We start from the raw sequence: 15,304 nt of genomic DNA, 5'->3' as shown, positions 1-15,304 counted from the left end.
TCTCAGGTTGTTTCTGGCATAGTAAGTGCCCACACTACAAAGGTTTAGGCGCATCTATGATCCTCCACCACCTGCTTGCAAAATGACTCTGAATTGCTTCCAAGTGCTTTGCCATCATTCTCTTCTGGAGTTTCTTGCTCCAGCACCAAATCAGTTAGCTTAGCTGGATGCAGCAACAAAAGTTTTTGAGCTAAGCTGGCTGGCTTTGCTCTGTTCTACCAACTGAACTGCAGGGAAGGAACCTCCAGCCATGTCAAGTGGTTTATTGCTGGGGAAATCATCTTTTTCATCCTCTTGAAGAACCTGGAAAAGGGGTTTTGGCCTCAACCTGAACTGCAGCTTTTCCCCAGAGCCTGGGCAGGTGCAGCTGGCACAGCTGGATGAAGAGCAGCTGTGCTGAGGGCATGAAATAGAGCCTGAAGTCTGCTGTGCCATTGCTCTATGGATGCTCATGTTAGGATCAGTGTGTAATGTCATTGCCAGACTCCACAAACGGCATGTGTCTTTAGTGGCATCTCCCAAAATAATGCTGCAGTGAGTTAGACTAGAAGCCCATTTAGCCTGGCATAGTGTTCTTAATCCTGAATAATAAATGTTATCCGCTCTGACAGTTTGTACAGATTAGCATCCCTGACAGATCTCAGCAGAGAGGCAAAGTACATTTTAAAACATTAATATTCCTCCTTTGCTATAAAAGGATTCTGCAAAAAGCTGTGGTCAGTGCCACAGTCTGCCCTCCAGATGAGGAAAGAAGCACAAACTCAGTAATTTTTTTTTCCTGAGATCTTTAACCCAATCTGCTTTAGATATTTAACTCATAGACTTTAGATAGTTTTGAAGCTGATACCCCCAAAAAATAACATTCAGGTGGTAGGAATTCAGGGTTGTTTTTTTTTTTTTTTTTACAGACTCCAACCTCTTGGGATCAAGTGCAAAGCCAGGAGGGGCTGCATGGCTGAAGAACTTCTCCCTGCCAGCCTTCATCACACCAGGTCTTCTCTGCTATCATCCACTGCTATTACTTGTTTTCTGCATACGCTTGCTTGTCTCCTGCAAGCCTTTGATTTCATTATAATACAGCTATAAAGCAGATAAAGAGCATTTGTTCCACCTACTATAGGTATTGGCTGACCTTCTTTCTTCAAGGGGAGCTCACTACTGTCCCTAGATGTTGATTTAGGATTATTTGTGGATGGCAAATGGATGCATACATCACATCAAAATATTAATGTAATTTCCCCTAATGAAGCACTGGGAAGGTGGGTGTGGCAAACTCCACTGGCTGAAATAAATAGTGTTAGAATTCCTCGTGAATAATCTTTTTAGGGAGACTATATGAGCAGTGGATGTGCATGTTCCCCAGTATGGAGCCCACTGGGGCTGGTGGTTGTTTGGAATTTGGGTGGGGATGAGACTGCTGGTGGTACATGTGGAGGTGCAGGGTATAAGGAAGAAAGCTTTGGATGGTGATGTGCAAAAACTGATGACCCCGAGTTCTTAGTGTATCACCTCAGCTCATGGCTGCTTGGAGAGGGAAAGGTGGGTGTTGCCACATTCATAGCAACAGGAAATGCATCTCGGAGCACTTCTGGGTCCTCAATGCAGGACTCTGGGGGAAGAGGAGGAATCAAAAGCCAGGAAAGGCAGATGGCAGTAAGAACCAGACAAGGAAATGTTTGGATGTATGGAGAACTGAGAAGAGAATGAGTTGGATGAGCAGCACCAGTGTGACTAGTGCAGCATGTACCAGGAGAGCACGAGCAGATCACTACAGACCTGGAATGGATGCAGTAGAGCTGAGGAGTATTCTGTGTGAGTGTAGATGGGAATATATGCAAAAACTGTAAGCCACACGAGCTGTGTTTGTTCCTTCACTTCAGCGAGGCTCCAAGTAGTTGAGTTCTGCAGTCTGTAAGTGTGACCAATGGGAAACTGGGACTAAACACTGTTGTTTCATACTAGTGGTGAATTCTGAGGTGAAATTGGCTGGATTTCCCTAGGAGCATCTTGAGACCCTCTTCATTTTATCTCAATGAACTCGCAGTGATTTGTGATGTTTCTGGAAAAACAATTGCATGCTCCTTCGTGATCAAATATTGGCATTAATTCCTCACCAAAAATGCTACGCTTTGGCTGCAATGGTTTCTTCTGTGGAATAGGTGGGACTTTGAAACACAGACCTTGCTGTGGTGCTATTCCTTTCTAAGGCAAAGCCTGCTTTCTGGTCTATTAGCCAGCCCTACAGGTTTATCCGACAACCCCAAAACAGCATCCAGGCTGCTATTCATTACTGCACTTTGGGCAGCAAATTTCCATTGGGTGATGAGAAGCTGTATCACCAGTACAGTGTGGCACGTCTCATTGTCTCGCACCGCCAGGATGACAAAGGGCCCTCCTGAACCGATACGGCTGGATTTAGGCAAATCCCATTGTCCTTCAGAAAGCCGTGCAGCCAAGAGGTGGCACGTCTGCTGGAAAGGGGGTACGGCGGCGGGGCGAGGGGTGACCCCTAGGGGCTGAGAGCGGGGCCGTGCCTGGGGGCGGCGGGGCTTTGTGCGGGCGGGGCCGTAACCATGCCCTGAGCATCGGCTGCGGCTCCGGGTCGGATCCGGCCCTCTCCAGCACCCACCCACCCCGCGGCGGGGGCGGAGGGCTCGGCGCTAAGCCCGGCCCCCGGTAGCAGTCGCCGCAGGGAGGGCGGCCCGGCCGTGGATGCGAGGAGAGCGGCGGGGCCGGGCTGGGCTCCTCCGGCCGCCCCCGTGCTCTGAGCCCCGCCGGAGCCAAGGTAAGGGCGGGCGGCGAGCGGGGCGGTGGGTGCCCCGCGGAGCCCCTCGGAGCGGAGCTGGGGCGGCGGCTGCACGGGGCGCGGTGCAGAGCGGTGCCCCCGCGGGGCTGCGGATCCCCGCGCGTGGAGCTGCCCCACGGCCACGCCCGGCCGGAGCGGGGCAAGGGATGCTGGGGGGCATCGCTGCCCGGCGGTCCCTCCCGCAGCCGGAGTTCGGCGTTGCGTGGAGTGCTGGATCCCGGTGGTGATGGGTCACGGGATGCACATCTAGAAGGGCTCGGGAGGATTGGGTTCCTCACCGAGAATGATGAAAAATTTAGCGTCGCTGCCGTAATTTCACTCTCGGCTTAGCTGCTAGCAAATATTTACTCGCTGCCAGACAATGAGTGCCGTTTGTTGGCTTGTGGTCTGAGAGATATTCCCACGTTAACTTACAGTCTGCGAAGCGGGATGGGACATGCTGCGCTGTCATTCTGCATTGCCCCGTGCCTGCCCTTCTTTTTAAAAGAAAGGAGTTGCAGCCATGTGTTTATGCCTGGCACATGGCTCGTCAGCCTGTGTACGGGCACGTTTGGACAGAAATACGTTCCTGCCGTTGGCTTCCTCTGCTTGTGTTACCGTGGCTGCCTTCCTGGCTTCCCCTGCTTCCTCCCCTCTCCTAGAATAGCCCCTTTCCCTGTATTGTTCTTAGTCTGCTTCCTCTTGCCTTGCTCTTCCTCCAGCCCTCACTGCAGGTTCTCAGCACAGAAGCCCTCCTGATATGTTTTGTCACCCTTCCCATCAGTCTCCATCCCCCCTGGAGATTTTTAAAGTCCAGAGCTTCCTACTTGAGCGAATCCTCCTTTTTCCTCTGTGGAAAGAGCAGCAGCTTTGATTCGATTTGACTCCTGTTGCCCATGAAGAGGTTTAAACTGTGTTGAAATCAACTTCATTTAGAAGCTGCTGTGTGGTCAGAAGGAGATTACTGGTGGCCTCCACAGTGCCTTGGGTCAGTTTATATAACACACTGTGCTTGTAAACTGGGCTTCCTAACTCCACTATTAATGATGTGAAATAACTTAAGGCTTTAATTTTGACCACACTGCTCTCTTTTCTTCATATGTGGGATGAGGTGCTCTGCAGCTGTGTTGAATGTTGCTGGAAACTTAGATCTAATGCCTTATTCTTGGAGGGGGAAAGGTCAATGCCCGTGTTGGGACTGGAGGAGATGTAGAGGGAAGCCAGGTCAGGAGCCTGTGTCTGAAAGTGTCCCTTATGCAGCGTGCTGGTTGGGTCTTGTGCCCATTTGGACGGGTTTGTGTGTCTGTGCTGACCCACAGATGGCTTTCATCTGCAGGACCGCTTGAGTTTTTTCAGGTCACCATCCTGTAAGCAAAGAGCTGCTGTAACTTTTGCAGGACTCCCAACAGTGATGTAGTCCAATCTTTAAGGAGTTTTTATGTGACTGTAACAGGTAAGACCTTGGAGTGGCCGCAGAGCTGCTCTGCTGCCTGGGGAGGACTGCAGCGCTGTGCTTGTGCCTGGTTCATGCAGAGGTGGAACAAATGCATCCAGGAGATTTTGCCTGTTCTCAGCTGTGTTCCCTCTTTCTTGAGTTATGCTGCCCTTTTCTTAAAAAAAAGCTTATCCTGCAGGAGTTAGCAATGCTTGCCTTCAAGATTTATATTCCCTGCAACTGAGTGGGCTTCAGCAGTTGGTCTGTTTTATGCCAAGGCTTGTCTTGCTGATTTCCTTGGACTTTCATGGGTGCACCTGTGCCAGACTTGATCTCTTTAGTTTGCTTCTGATGTATGGAACATGTCGAAGAAAAAAAAAAAACCTACTAAGAAAGTGCACTTCAGTCCATTAGATATATATATAATGTCATAGTAGTCAAAAGGCAGCGATTGTACAGAAACCTTTCAATCCATTAAGCCCTGGAATGCCATAAATTTGAAAACACGACAGGATAAATGAATTCCTGAGGTCTAATGTGCAGGTGAGAGCTGTTCTGTGATTTGCTGGGGATGCTGGCTTTGTGCTGGCTGCAGCTGGGGTATTTTCTGGCTGGTGAAGTGAAATTGCTGCCTTGTTCCCCAGAGTAAGGGCGGTGAATGCATCTCATCTCTAGAAACTGCTCTTTGTAGATTTGTGCTATGACACATTCTGTAACTCGTTTTCCCCATGCCCATCCACACCTGCAAGTCTGCCCTTACCTTCTGGTAATTAAGGCAGCAGAGGGGGGTGAATGGAGGCCCACTGCAGGGCCTGTATAATTTTCAAGGGTCTCCTGTCCACTGTCCTGTTTTCTGCCGGTGTTCCTTAGCATATCCTGAAGGATGGGGAGGAGGGCAAGGAGTGCAAGGAAGTGGGTGAATGTAGTCCTCTGCGATCCAGGGGCTCTGTCTGTGACTCTTGCATTTTCCAATAGGGATGGTGGGCCAACGTGTCAGATGTATTTGCAAGCAAGTGGTGGTATAAACTGAAGCTGGGAGATGAACAGGTTAGGAGGTTAATGAGATGTCTGAACTAAATTGATTTTCCATACAAATTGGCTGCGATGTGTTTTGTTTGCTTTCTGCTCTTCTCTTGGATGCTGTGCTGCAGTAGCTACATGAATGTAATGGGCAGCAAAAGGGATGGGGAGTTGTGGTTAACTGGGAAACGTGTTTGGGGAGCCTTGTTCTTAGCCCTGGGTGTGCTGCCACACGGTTTGAGGCAGGGTAAGGCAGCTCTGGCTTAGGACCCTGTGTACCTGGGTCTGGGTCTTGGTGCCATGACAAGCTGAGTATCGTAGAATCCTGGAATCATAGAATCATAGGACTCATCTAGTTCTAACCCCCTGCCATGGACAGGGTATTATGGGGTGCAGCAAGCTGCATGCCCTGACTGTTAGGTGGAGCAGTTTGTGCCCAGCTTTAATAGTAATGTCTTATTTAGCTATAGCGTTATGCAGCCCAACTAGATGTCAGATAAAGGAAGATCAAGCTTTAGCTCACCACATTGTGGCAGGAACGGCTGCTTGAAGGGAGGCAGAGGCCTGGCACCTCTGCATTTGCAATCAGGCATCAGATAAACCAGCAGTATGCCATATGCTGCAAGACTGGTCCATGCTTAAAACTGTTTGCTGAGAATATTAAGTCTAGAGCTTAGCATGGTAAGTAGGTCGCTGGGCATTATTGGTAAATGATCTATGGCCTTATCTCATAGACCTCACCATCGGTGTTGTATGACAGTGATTAGTTACAGGAGCAATTCCTTGGCTGGCTTAGAGCATGTATGTTTATTTTTTAAGCAGGCTAAGCAGTCTGCATCCAATAAAACAATGAAAAGCCATTGACAAATCTGGTATTGTTTGGTTGCAGCCACTTGAAAGCATCAAGCCTTCCTCTTGCACCCAGTCATAATGCATCAATGTTTTCAGCAACTGTTAACCTATAGCACTGAACCACAGAACTGTTACAGGAAGGAGGGGTTTTGGTTTTCTTTTGCTTTTTAAAGCAACACAACAAACCACCAAAATGTGGGTTCTTCAGAACTGCAGTGATTGCTGGAGAACATAGACTGCACATAGTAGACATGCAAGCTGTAATTTCAGTTAGCCCTTTGGTTTTGCTTAGCCTGCCTACAGAGATATCTTCTGCAAGGTTGGGGAAGGATTTGCTGTTGCGATGGCTTCTTTGTTTAGAGAATAAACTCCTTGTAGGTCATCTGAAATTAGAGCAGATGAGAGTTTCAGGTTTACAGCAGCTGTCAAAACTTCAGCGCCAAGGAAGGGGACTTCAGCACAAAGAGAGATGCTGAAGAAGAAACTGTTCTATGACAGCAAACTTGTGAGTTGTTGGTCGGTTTACCAAACCATTACAGAAATGGTTGCTCAAGAGATGACAAGGTTGCTCCAGAACTTCAGATACACAAAACTGTGGCACTGAGGTCCTTCTGTTCCTCTGTTGGTGATGGCCACTACCATGTGCCTCCAATTTGCAGCTGGATTGTCAGCATCCCATAAGTGCTGGGTGTGGCTGGAGATGTGGTGTGGGTACTGTGCCAGGAGAATCCTTTCAGCCACTGCTTGGTTGGTCTGAAGGGTGTGTATGTGCTCGGTAAGCTGGTATTGATTGACAGTCATCAGCTAAAATTGTCGCAGCCTGCCCGTGCTCTGTTTTGCAGCCGTGCCTTTGTAGAGCTATGTGGGTACCCCAAACCCTTTCTAATATGTGTAAAACATGCAGCCCTACAGCTTTTCTCATGCTAATGTTTGAGCTGTGCTTAATTGCTTTGAAAGAGAATTCCATGGGTTGGTTGATCTCCCCATAGATGAATGTCTTTCATACAATTAATCCTTTATTTTTTCAGGTCCTAATACAGGAGAAATGGCTTTAGAAACAAATACTTTACCTTGCATTGCATTACAAACAATTCCCTAGTTCTTTAAAGCAGAAACAAAGCAAAAAAATAAGACACTTTTCTGCATGTTCTGTAGAGCAGGAGAGTTATTGTATCCTTACAAGCATTTTAAGAGAGAACGTTCATAGCATTTCAATCTTGAAAAATCCTGTAAGAAAATCTGGAGATGAGACAAAGTCCAGGTTGAAATCTTAACCCTCTTGCAAGTCATTGGAATCTTCAGGCCAGAATTTTGCCTGGAGTGTTACTTAAGAATTTCCTTGGGATACCGTATTGGTGTGCTTCAGAGCAGTAGAGTTGCACAGTTGTACTGAAATACCAGTTCCCACATGTTCCAGCTTTATTCATAAAAGATCATCCAGTTGGTTTTCTTTTTCCCCCTTGAAACGAAGCCCAGTGTGATTAGCAAACAATCTCTTGGTGTATTTTGATTGTTTTTAAATGAATGGATTAAATGGGCATCAGCGAACAACTTGTGCATCCTTTTTCCATCTTTCTCAAGAAGCCCTAAGAGAATTAGAGGGAGACATATGACAAGTTTTCTTGGTGCAGAGACTATTTTCTCTTGTTTAGAAGGAAGTCTGTAAGTAATAATAATTACTGGACATTTTGGAAAGTGAGTTCATTTGACTCAGCCTGCCCTGGCCCAGAGAACACAGCATGGTCTATTGCTGAGGAAAGAGTTTGAGTGCTTTCATATGTCAATGCTTGATTTACTCATCTCTTTACCAGCGGAAGGCTCAGGTAACAGAGAGGTGAAGGGTGGTAGAAGGACGTGGGGATGCTTTAGAGCAGGAAGCAGACTCAGCTTGGTTGAGGGAGCCTAGAAAGCTGGGAGGAGGAGGAGAGCAGCTTGCCAGGGTCACTGCTCTGGTTCTGGCCGGGCACTGTGCAAAAGGCAGTTGCCATCCGTAATGTAGCCTCAGGCTGAGATCATAGCATATTGATGGATTTTATGTGACATAATACCTCTTGAGGCATTGCTGTGCTAAATGCATAGGTTATAGGAGCGTGGTTGCTGCATCAGTCTCAAGAATCCCACTTGGCTGTTATGGAAAGCAGATGTATGTGTTCAGTAGCTGTTGTGCAAGAAAGCTTGGTCTGAATCAAAGCTATAAGGAAAGCAGTTCCTAAAGGTAAAACATCTGAAATCTCAGAAGATTTAAAAAGAGGATGAGATTACAGGCTATGACATGGTCTGTCATGCTGTCTGTCCCCAGAGGCAATAGTGGAGGAAAATGTGTCTGGAGCTGGAGAAGCATCTCCAAAAATGAGTCCCTGATGTACGGGGATGGGCTACGATTGCATGAAGGTTTGGCGGTTTTCTCCTTGCTTTCCTTTGGTTGTAAGACAAATCTCTCCTTGCTCTTTCTGTTTAAGTCCAGACTTATGTTCCTAGTTTAGAAAGCAAACTAATAACCTCTCCAGATTGTAGATCCAGCAATTTGAACATATTTAACTCTGACACTGATTTTCCTCTTGTGCCTAATACAAAGGAAATATCTTTATTTGCGGGAATGATGCCTGAACCCGGTTGAAAGAAAACTTACAATGACCAATGTTTTGCTAATACTCTTTCAATAAAGTGACTGCACCACATATGAAAGCCATGTATGGAGCAGGAGGGTGAGACATGGCAACTCAAAGGATGTGCTGCAGTAGAAGTCTTTCTTACCTTTACCACATTAGCTGTGTAACTTTACTGTAAGAGGAACAGTGGTTTGTAGTTGCTGCTTCCTTCCCCAAACATCAAAAATCTTAGAGTTGGTAGAGACTAATAGTTAAGCAATTAGAGTACAACTGGCATTTCTTGTGAACGTGCTTGTTAATGGGATGGAGAAGAAATGTCTACGTGTTGTGTAGAGTCCAGAAGGTCCTCTTTTTTTTTTGGTCTTCCAAAACAACTTCTGATTTAGGTAATGAACAGAACTTTTCTTTAACTCCTGTTGTCTCCATGCTGAAATCCAGTTGCAGCTCTTGACTTAAGTGTCTGTGATCTTGTGCAGGGGAAAAAGCTTGGAGGAGAGACTTTTCCTAATCACTTCTACAGCACAACCTGACTTTGCTTGCATGGGAGTCAAAAGTAGGAAGCTCCAGAGGTGTCTGTTTGGCAGCTTTGAGGCTGATGCATTGTCTGGCACGGAGCAACGTTTATGTGCTTATCTGTCAGTATTTCCTAATGGTGACCATGTGAGTCTGCCTCTCTTGGCAAAAGAATAACTCACTTTCCACGTTTTAGCCATCATTGCACTTACAAGTAAATCGCCATAAGGGTTGCATTTGAGTCTCTGCTAAACGACAGGGGAGTCATCTAATAACAGCGTTCTGTGAAACAGAAGGTGAATGGAAGTTGAAATCTAATAAGCAAATGGGTCTTGGTGAACTTGAGACGTTCTGGGGACGCCAGCAAGTTCAGTGCGTGCAGCTGTTCTATAGGCAGTAGCAAGAACCTGATAAGAAGTAGGCTGATGTCAGAGCTTCCCACTTTCTCACTTGGAATTGATTATTATTGACACAAGGAGAAAATGGGCTTTCTCAACTCTACCTGATAGCAGATGAGGGGAAGAAAGAGGGATGTGTTTGTATGGACTGGCATCATTGCGTGATTGAAGATCCTACTTCTCCCTTGCAAAAGTTGCTTGACTTTTAGATCTTAGCGTCTACTGGTCTGTTACTACTGTTGTTATAGGAAGCCATGCAATGTATGAAGTTAATTGTTTGGATCATCTTTAGGGATGGGAATTTCTTCATTGTCCTCTCTCAGTCCAAGAGGGAGGTGGGTCTGTGGTAGGTTGAGAAGTACAAAAAATAAACCGGAGGGAAAGAAACCAGCAGGCCCTGCTGTGCTGTCTGCCATATAAGATATGTCTTGATTTATTGTTAAATAAACAGCTCTCATAACAAAGGTATTTGAAGAAATCTGTAGTAAAAGCTATTCAGCTGAAGTGAGTTAACCCTGTTTGAGTTTACTGAGCTTTCTGACTTGACGGAACTTGGCTGCTAACGTGGTGCCTTCAGTTCAACACTGGGGAGCTGATGTAATTTTAACCCTGTCATTTTCAGCCTGAATCTGTTGTGGTGTTTTTTTTTTTTTTAACCCAGTACAGCTTTGATTCCTGGTGGAAGCAGTGTTCAGCAATACATTAACATCTCCCCTTTCAGAAGTTACGCCCTGCCACAGCGTCATATGCTTGTTAGGGCAAGCTGCACCTCTTCCCTCCTTCCTGCCAGAGGAATCCTTCCCTGTTTTTCTTTTTTTGTTTAGGTTTTTTTTTTTGGTTGTTCCTTTTGTTGTTGCTTCCCAATCTCTCCCACATTGCTTGGATGAAGCCTGGAGCAGGCAGCAGCTGAGATACGGTATGTTTATTCAAACACACTGGAGTGTCATCTTTGGTTTTGACTAAAAAGTGGGTGCATGGGATTTCAGTGGCACTGGGAATAAGGCTCCCAGTTTGCTCAGCAGTTGTTGTCTCCAGCTCCGTCTCCGTGGTTGTGCTTTAGTGGTAGACTGTCTGTCTGGTGCTTCCTCTGCAAAGTGGTAATTGTTGTTTTTGCATGCTGGTGTTGTTCTGGTGTCTTGTCCTGCTAAAACGAAACATAGGGGAAAAAGGTCAAGAAAAGCAATGGGGTGGGGCTGTGCTGGGAGCAGCAGCCAGAAGAAAAACCAAGTATGAAATGAACACATTGAGTGGCAAGCATGGAAATGCTGCAGGGAACAGACTGAGTGACCATTCGTTGTTAGGAAGCTGTGTCTGGTAGTTCCAGGTAAGTGGGATCAGTCTGACCTTGCTCCTGGCCCATCGCTGTGCTGTGTGGTCCTGCTGAAGGCAGTGTGGGAGCAGGTTGTGGCAGTTTGTTTTGGCAAACAAAGATGTTGTGCTGCTCCTTTGCTTTGCAACCTGCTCAGAAGCATGAACACAGGCCTGGGAGATGTGATGTGTTTTCTCAGCTGAGACCTGAACTGTGAAAGCTGAATGGAGATGTGCCAGGGACGTGGAGAGCAGTAGTTGCAGGCTCAACCCTATGCTTGGAGGCATGAGAAATCACATTTATTGTTTTCTTTATTTTTAACGTGCTTGGTAACTTCTGTAGTTGCAATCCATCCTCTTAAATGTTACTGCTCGGAGTTCCTGCCTGGTGCCTTGGTGTCAGATAATCTGAAACAACAGCAGCACTCTTTGCTCGCTGCTGGAGCTGCTGAGTGTCTTCACTGCTTGGTGTCAAGATAAGCACACGTGGGCAGGAAGACAGGAGACCACTGTGTGCCTGGCTGTGTGCTCCTCCTCACCTCTCCAGGAGGATTAGGGATAGGAGCTTCATTTTATCCATGTGGGTCTGTGACATCGGGCTGCAAAACAGTGCTCCGCAGAGCTTTCAGATGTAACGTCTGTAAGAACAAATGAAGCGTTGGCAAAACTGAAGTTGCTGGGTCCTTTCTCACAGGAAATATTTTATTTCCTTCTTTGAGATGGGGAGGAGGGAGAGGAGTTGTAGGAATTTGTGAGTGAGGGATGGAGAGGAGGGCAAATCTGTGCTGTCCCCAGGCACCTCTCCCAGCTCCTGGTCTGGGTGCTGCAGCTTCACCCCTCTGGGCCTCTTCCAGTTCTATGGGGAGGCTGTGGGGCAGCAGTGCCTCCTGGGGGAGGTGGGGGTGGAAACTCCTGCTGTGCAGGAAGAGATGGCTGATAAGGTGCCGGGTGCTGCTCTTCCCAGAGCACTGATATCTAATGCTTCTGGAAAAGAATGAAAGGCTTTGCAGGAGGGGAGGTTGTTTGGCAAAGAAGTCTGGAGCAGATGAATCAACACCTGGCTGTAGCTTGTGCTCTGCCTCTGGGGCAAGACAGATGTAAGAGCAGATTTAGCAGCAGTGCCCATCACCTCAGGCTGGTGGGCCTTTTCTTCTCAGGCCATCTATGCCATTCACTCCCTATAGGCAAGGCTTCAGAAGGGCACTGCAAAGAAACGTAACGGCAATACTAGGCAGGTGCAAACATCAGCGTGGGAGAGCTGCTCAGTGCAACATAAGAGTGATAGTGCAGAAAGCTGAGAAAACGGGTGTTTTCCTGATCTGGATTTGCTCCATGTTAGGGAATTCTGCAGAGAAGTCCCTGCCAGGCACCAGAACATTGGCTGAAAGCAAGCAGGAGAATGTCCAAGGCTTTACAGCAGATGGTGTTTGGGACCAGAGGTACCATGGGGACCCACATGGGTGGAATTCTCTGACCTCAGGTGGTTTCTCAGTGTTAGTGTCTCACTCCTAGGGACTGGCCTGGGGTTTGAGCCATACATTTGTCCATGTAATTGTGTACATATGTGCCTATCAGTTGTTTTCTTGTGACTTTTTTTTGCTTAGCTTTTTATTGTGCTGCATCTGGATTTATTATCCCACACCTTTGTTATGCGTAAGGTAGGGTATGTGACTCAAGTAGGAGGGAGGTTCGGAGGTATTTTTGGTGGTGTTTTATGCCCTTCATTAGCATAAACAGAAGGTTTTGAAAGTTTTGTTTGTCCCTTCAGCGTGCAGTTGTTCCAAGCAAGCAATTTCTCTGAAGCTGTGATGTGTACCTGAGGGGGAGAGTGGGTCAGAATGGGAGCAAAAATTACATTCAAGCCAACCACCGTGCAGTAAGTTCTCAGTGTTATTACAGGTGAGCAATATCACTGTTACTGCAATACCTCCTCTGAAAATGAGGTGGTGATGCTTCTAACCACTGCGCTCCCAGCGTTCCTAACAGGTGCATGTTAAATTGAATTGCATTTGTTTTCATACAAAATAGAGATGCAAAAATGGTTTTAAAATAGTCTGTAGCTGGGTTTGAATGGAGACACAGAGCTGTGCCCTGCAGGGTCTGGGTGCGAGCAGCCATGTCTTGTGGAGGCCCTGTGCACACCAGTGATAGAGCAGAAAGCTGATTTGCTTCATGTTAGGGAATTCTGCAGACAATTCTGTATTGTACCTTGCTTTTTGGCCTGTAAATGAACTGCAAGCTCTATGTGCTCAGATACCTCTAACCAACCACTTGTGCTGCTCAGTACAGGATCTCTTGCAAAGTGGTTAAGTCAGCTGTGGATGTAAATGGACTCAGAATAGAGTAATAGAACACAAGCATGGCTTCATTAATATAAAGTTTAGTCCTTTCACATTAAGGCTTTTTTTAAAAGTGTTAGAACATCTTGGCAAGTTCACAGCCACCCTTTTTCTCTAAATAACATTTTTGGCTAATCATTGAGTGGGATGACTGTGTCCCCTGTGAGGGTTTAACGATGTTGGCAAGCAGAGGATAAAATCAGTTGTGCTGTCTCTGATTTTAGTGAAAGCAGGGCAGCAGGGTGAGAGCCAGCTGTTCCTTGAGCTCTGCTTCTGAGGGCAGAACCCACACTGATGGAGCTGGACAGGAATGTGCCAGTATTTACCCAGATTTTGAAGACAACACTTGGCAATGGGATGTGTTCTGCATGCTCATCATTCCCTTGGGAAATGAACTGTGAATGTAACATAGAACTTGAGCAAATATTTGGAGGACCGATGAGAGGCTTTGGAGGAATATGTCCTCCAAATGTCGGGGAGAGCAATTTATCTTGGTGTAGTTAATTGTCTTGTCCTCTAGGCTCCATCTCAAGCAGCACTGCTGCCTGGGTGGTTACCATAATCCTCTTTATTTCATTTCAGTACAAGTCTGGGTGAGCACCTGATATTCAAAATGGGATTAGGAGAGGAAAAAAAATTACTGCTAAAATTGGTAATAACAGAAAGCAAACCTGTCTGACAGCATCTGCCTTGTGATCTTCTGGGAGCAGGCTAAAGAATCCTTAATTACCTTTTTTGCAAGGGTGGGGTGGTGTCTCTGAAGAATTCATTTAGGAAGGTTACAGCTGGAATTGCTGCTGCCTGAGTTACAGTAGCCTAATGAACTGTCATGAATTAGCTCCTAACCTGCAGTGGGCACTGGCAGGAGGAAGGGTTGGGATCCAAAAACGAATGGCCCTCTATGTGCCCTGCGAATGGGTCTGGCGACTTTACCTATGGGCCGAGAATGTCGGACACTGTACCAAAGCAAAGCGCTCTGTCCCTTAGCTAATGAACCATTATCAGTACCATTAGGGGGTCATTTAAATGAGAGGCAACAAGCACTCCTACCTTTGTGCAAATGCCCAGAGACTTAAGAAATTTGTCACGCTTAGGCTGCAGTGAGCCCTGTGCTGCTGTGTTGGTGCACCGTGAAATTTGTGCTTCTCGTCTTAAATGCCCTTTCCGTTTGGCTGCTGTGAAGTTAATGAAAACCTCGTACAAAATTAAGTCCCCAATGAAAGCTGTAGCAACGCTCTGTCTCCAACAGCGTCCAGCACTGGCTGCTTCAGGAACTGCTGTTCCCAAAGCCGTGTGTGCTCATTTGGGTGGTTTTTTTTTTCCCAAGAAAGTTTTCTCAGCTCTCATTTGAGATAGAAATGAGCTCCATGTCCAGAAGTGTTGAGTGGCTGAGAGCTCAGGTACCGAGTTGCTTAAAGCTCTCTTGGATAAAGACCCAGTATTCTCACGTCTTTGCTTCAGAGAGGTAAGAATTGTATCGTGTGCTGGAAGAAGACTTAATTGCTGAATAAAGGGGAAAAAGCAGACCTCGTGCGCGAAATAAGCACTGCCAGTCTTTCTAAAGGTGTGAATGAATGGCTTCAATCAGTATCATGCAAATATTCTTCTGACAAACAATTCTTTGTTGACTCAAATACTGGGAAAATAAACCACACCAGGCAATGCCAAGGCTGCCCAATGTGCAGGAATAACGGCATGGCTGCGTGTGGGACTTTTCATCTATCTAACCACCAGGGCAGGCAGCTGCGATGACACAGCAGCATTGTAAGGAGGCTGCCTTCTGGTGTCCTTGTGCTTCTGAAAGCCGATCGTTTAATGTCCTGTGGTGTTAAATGGAATATGAATTCTTGAGGCTTTCTGGGCACGTCGATGCTGTTACGGGGGATGCTGCTGAGGTGCTATCATCAGAGATGCTTTGTGAAATCTGAAGCCATTTGGAGCTATCTGGCCAAGTAGCGTGCTCCTGTGAGCTCTATTACAGAAAAATCTAAGTCAGCTCCAACTTAACAATGAACAACCATTGAATAAAACGATGTTGCTGCTCT

At 46.6% G+C, this 15,304-nt stretch overlaps 1 protein-coding gene across 2 annotated transcripts in view; it reads left to right on the top strand.

The window, feature by feature from the left end:
- Nucleotides 1-2,685: 2,685 nt before the first annotated feature.
- The window catches only part of FRMD4B (FERM domain containing 4B), a 100,479-nt gene continuing 87,860 nt past the window's right edge, over nt 2,686-15,304 (top strand). For both annotated transcript variants that reach the window (XM_040646786.2, XM_015293247.4), the window contains exon 1: nt 2,686-2,785. The gene's annotated coding sequence lies outside the window, so the exon portion shown is untranslated. The remainder of the gene's footprint in view (nt 2,786-15,304) is intronic.

Source organism: Gallus gallus, chromosome 12, assembly GCF_016699485.2.
Source record: "Gallus gallus isolate bGalGal1 chromosome 12, bGalGal1.mat.broiler.GRCg7b, whole genome shotgun sequence".
Classification (NCBI taxonomy): domain Eukaryota; kingdom Metazoa; phylum Chordata; class Aves; order Galliformes; family Phasianidae; genus Gallus; species Gallus gallus.
Note: the sequence above shows the minus strand (reverse complement) of the source record. Positions and strands in the feature narration are given on the sequence as shown.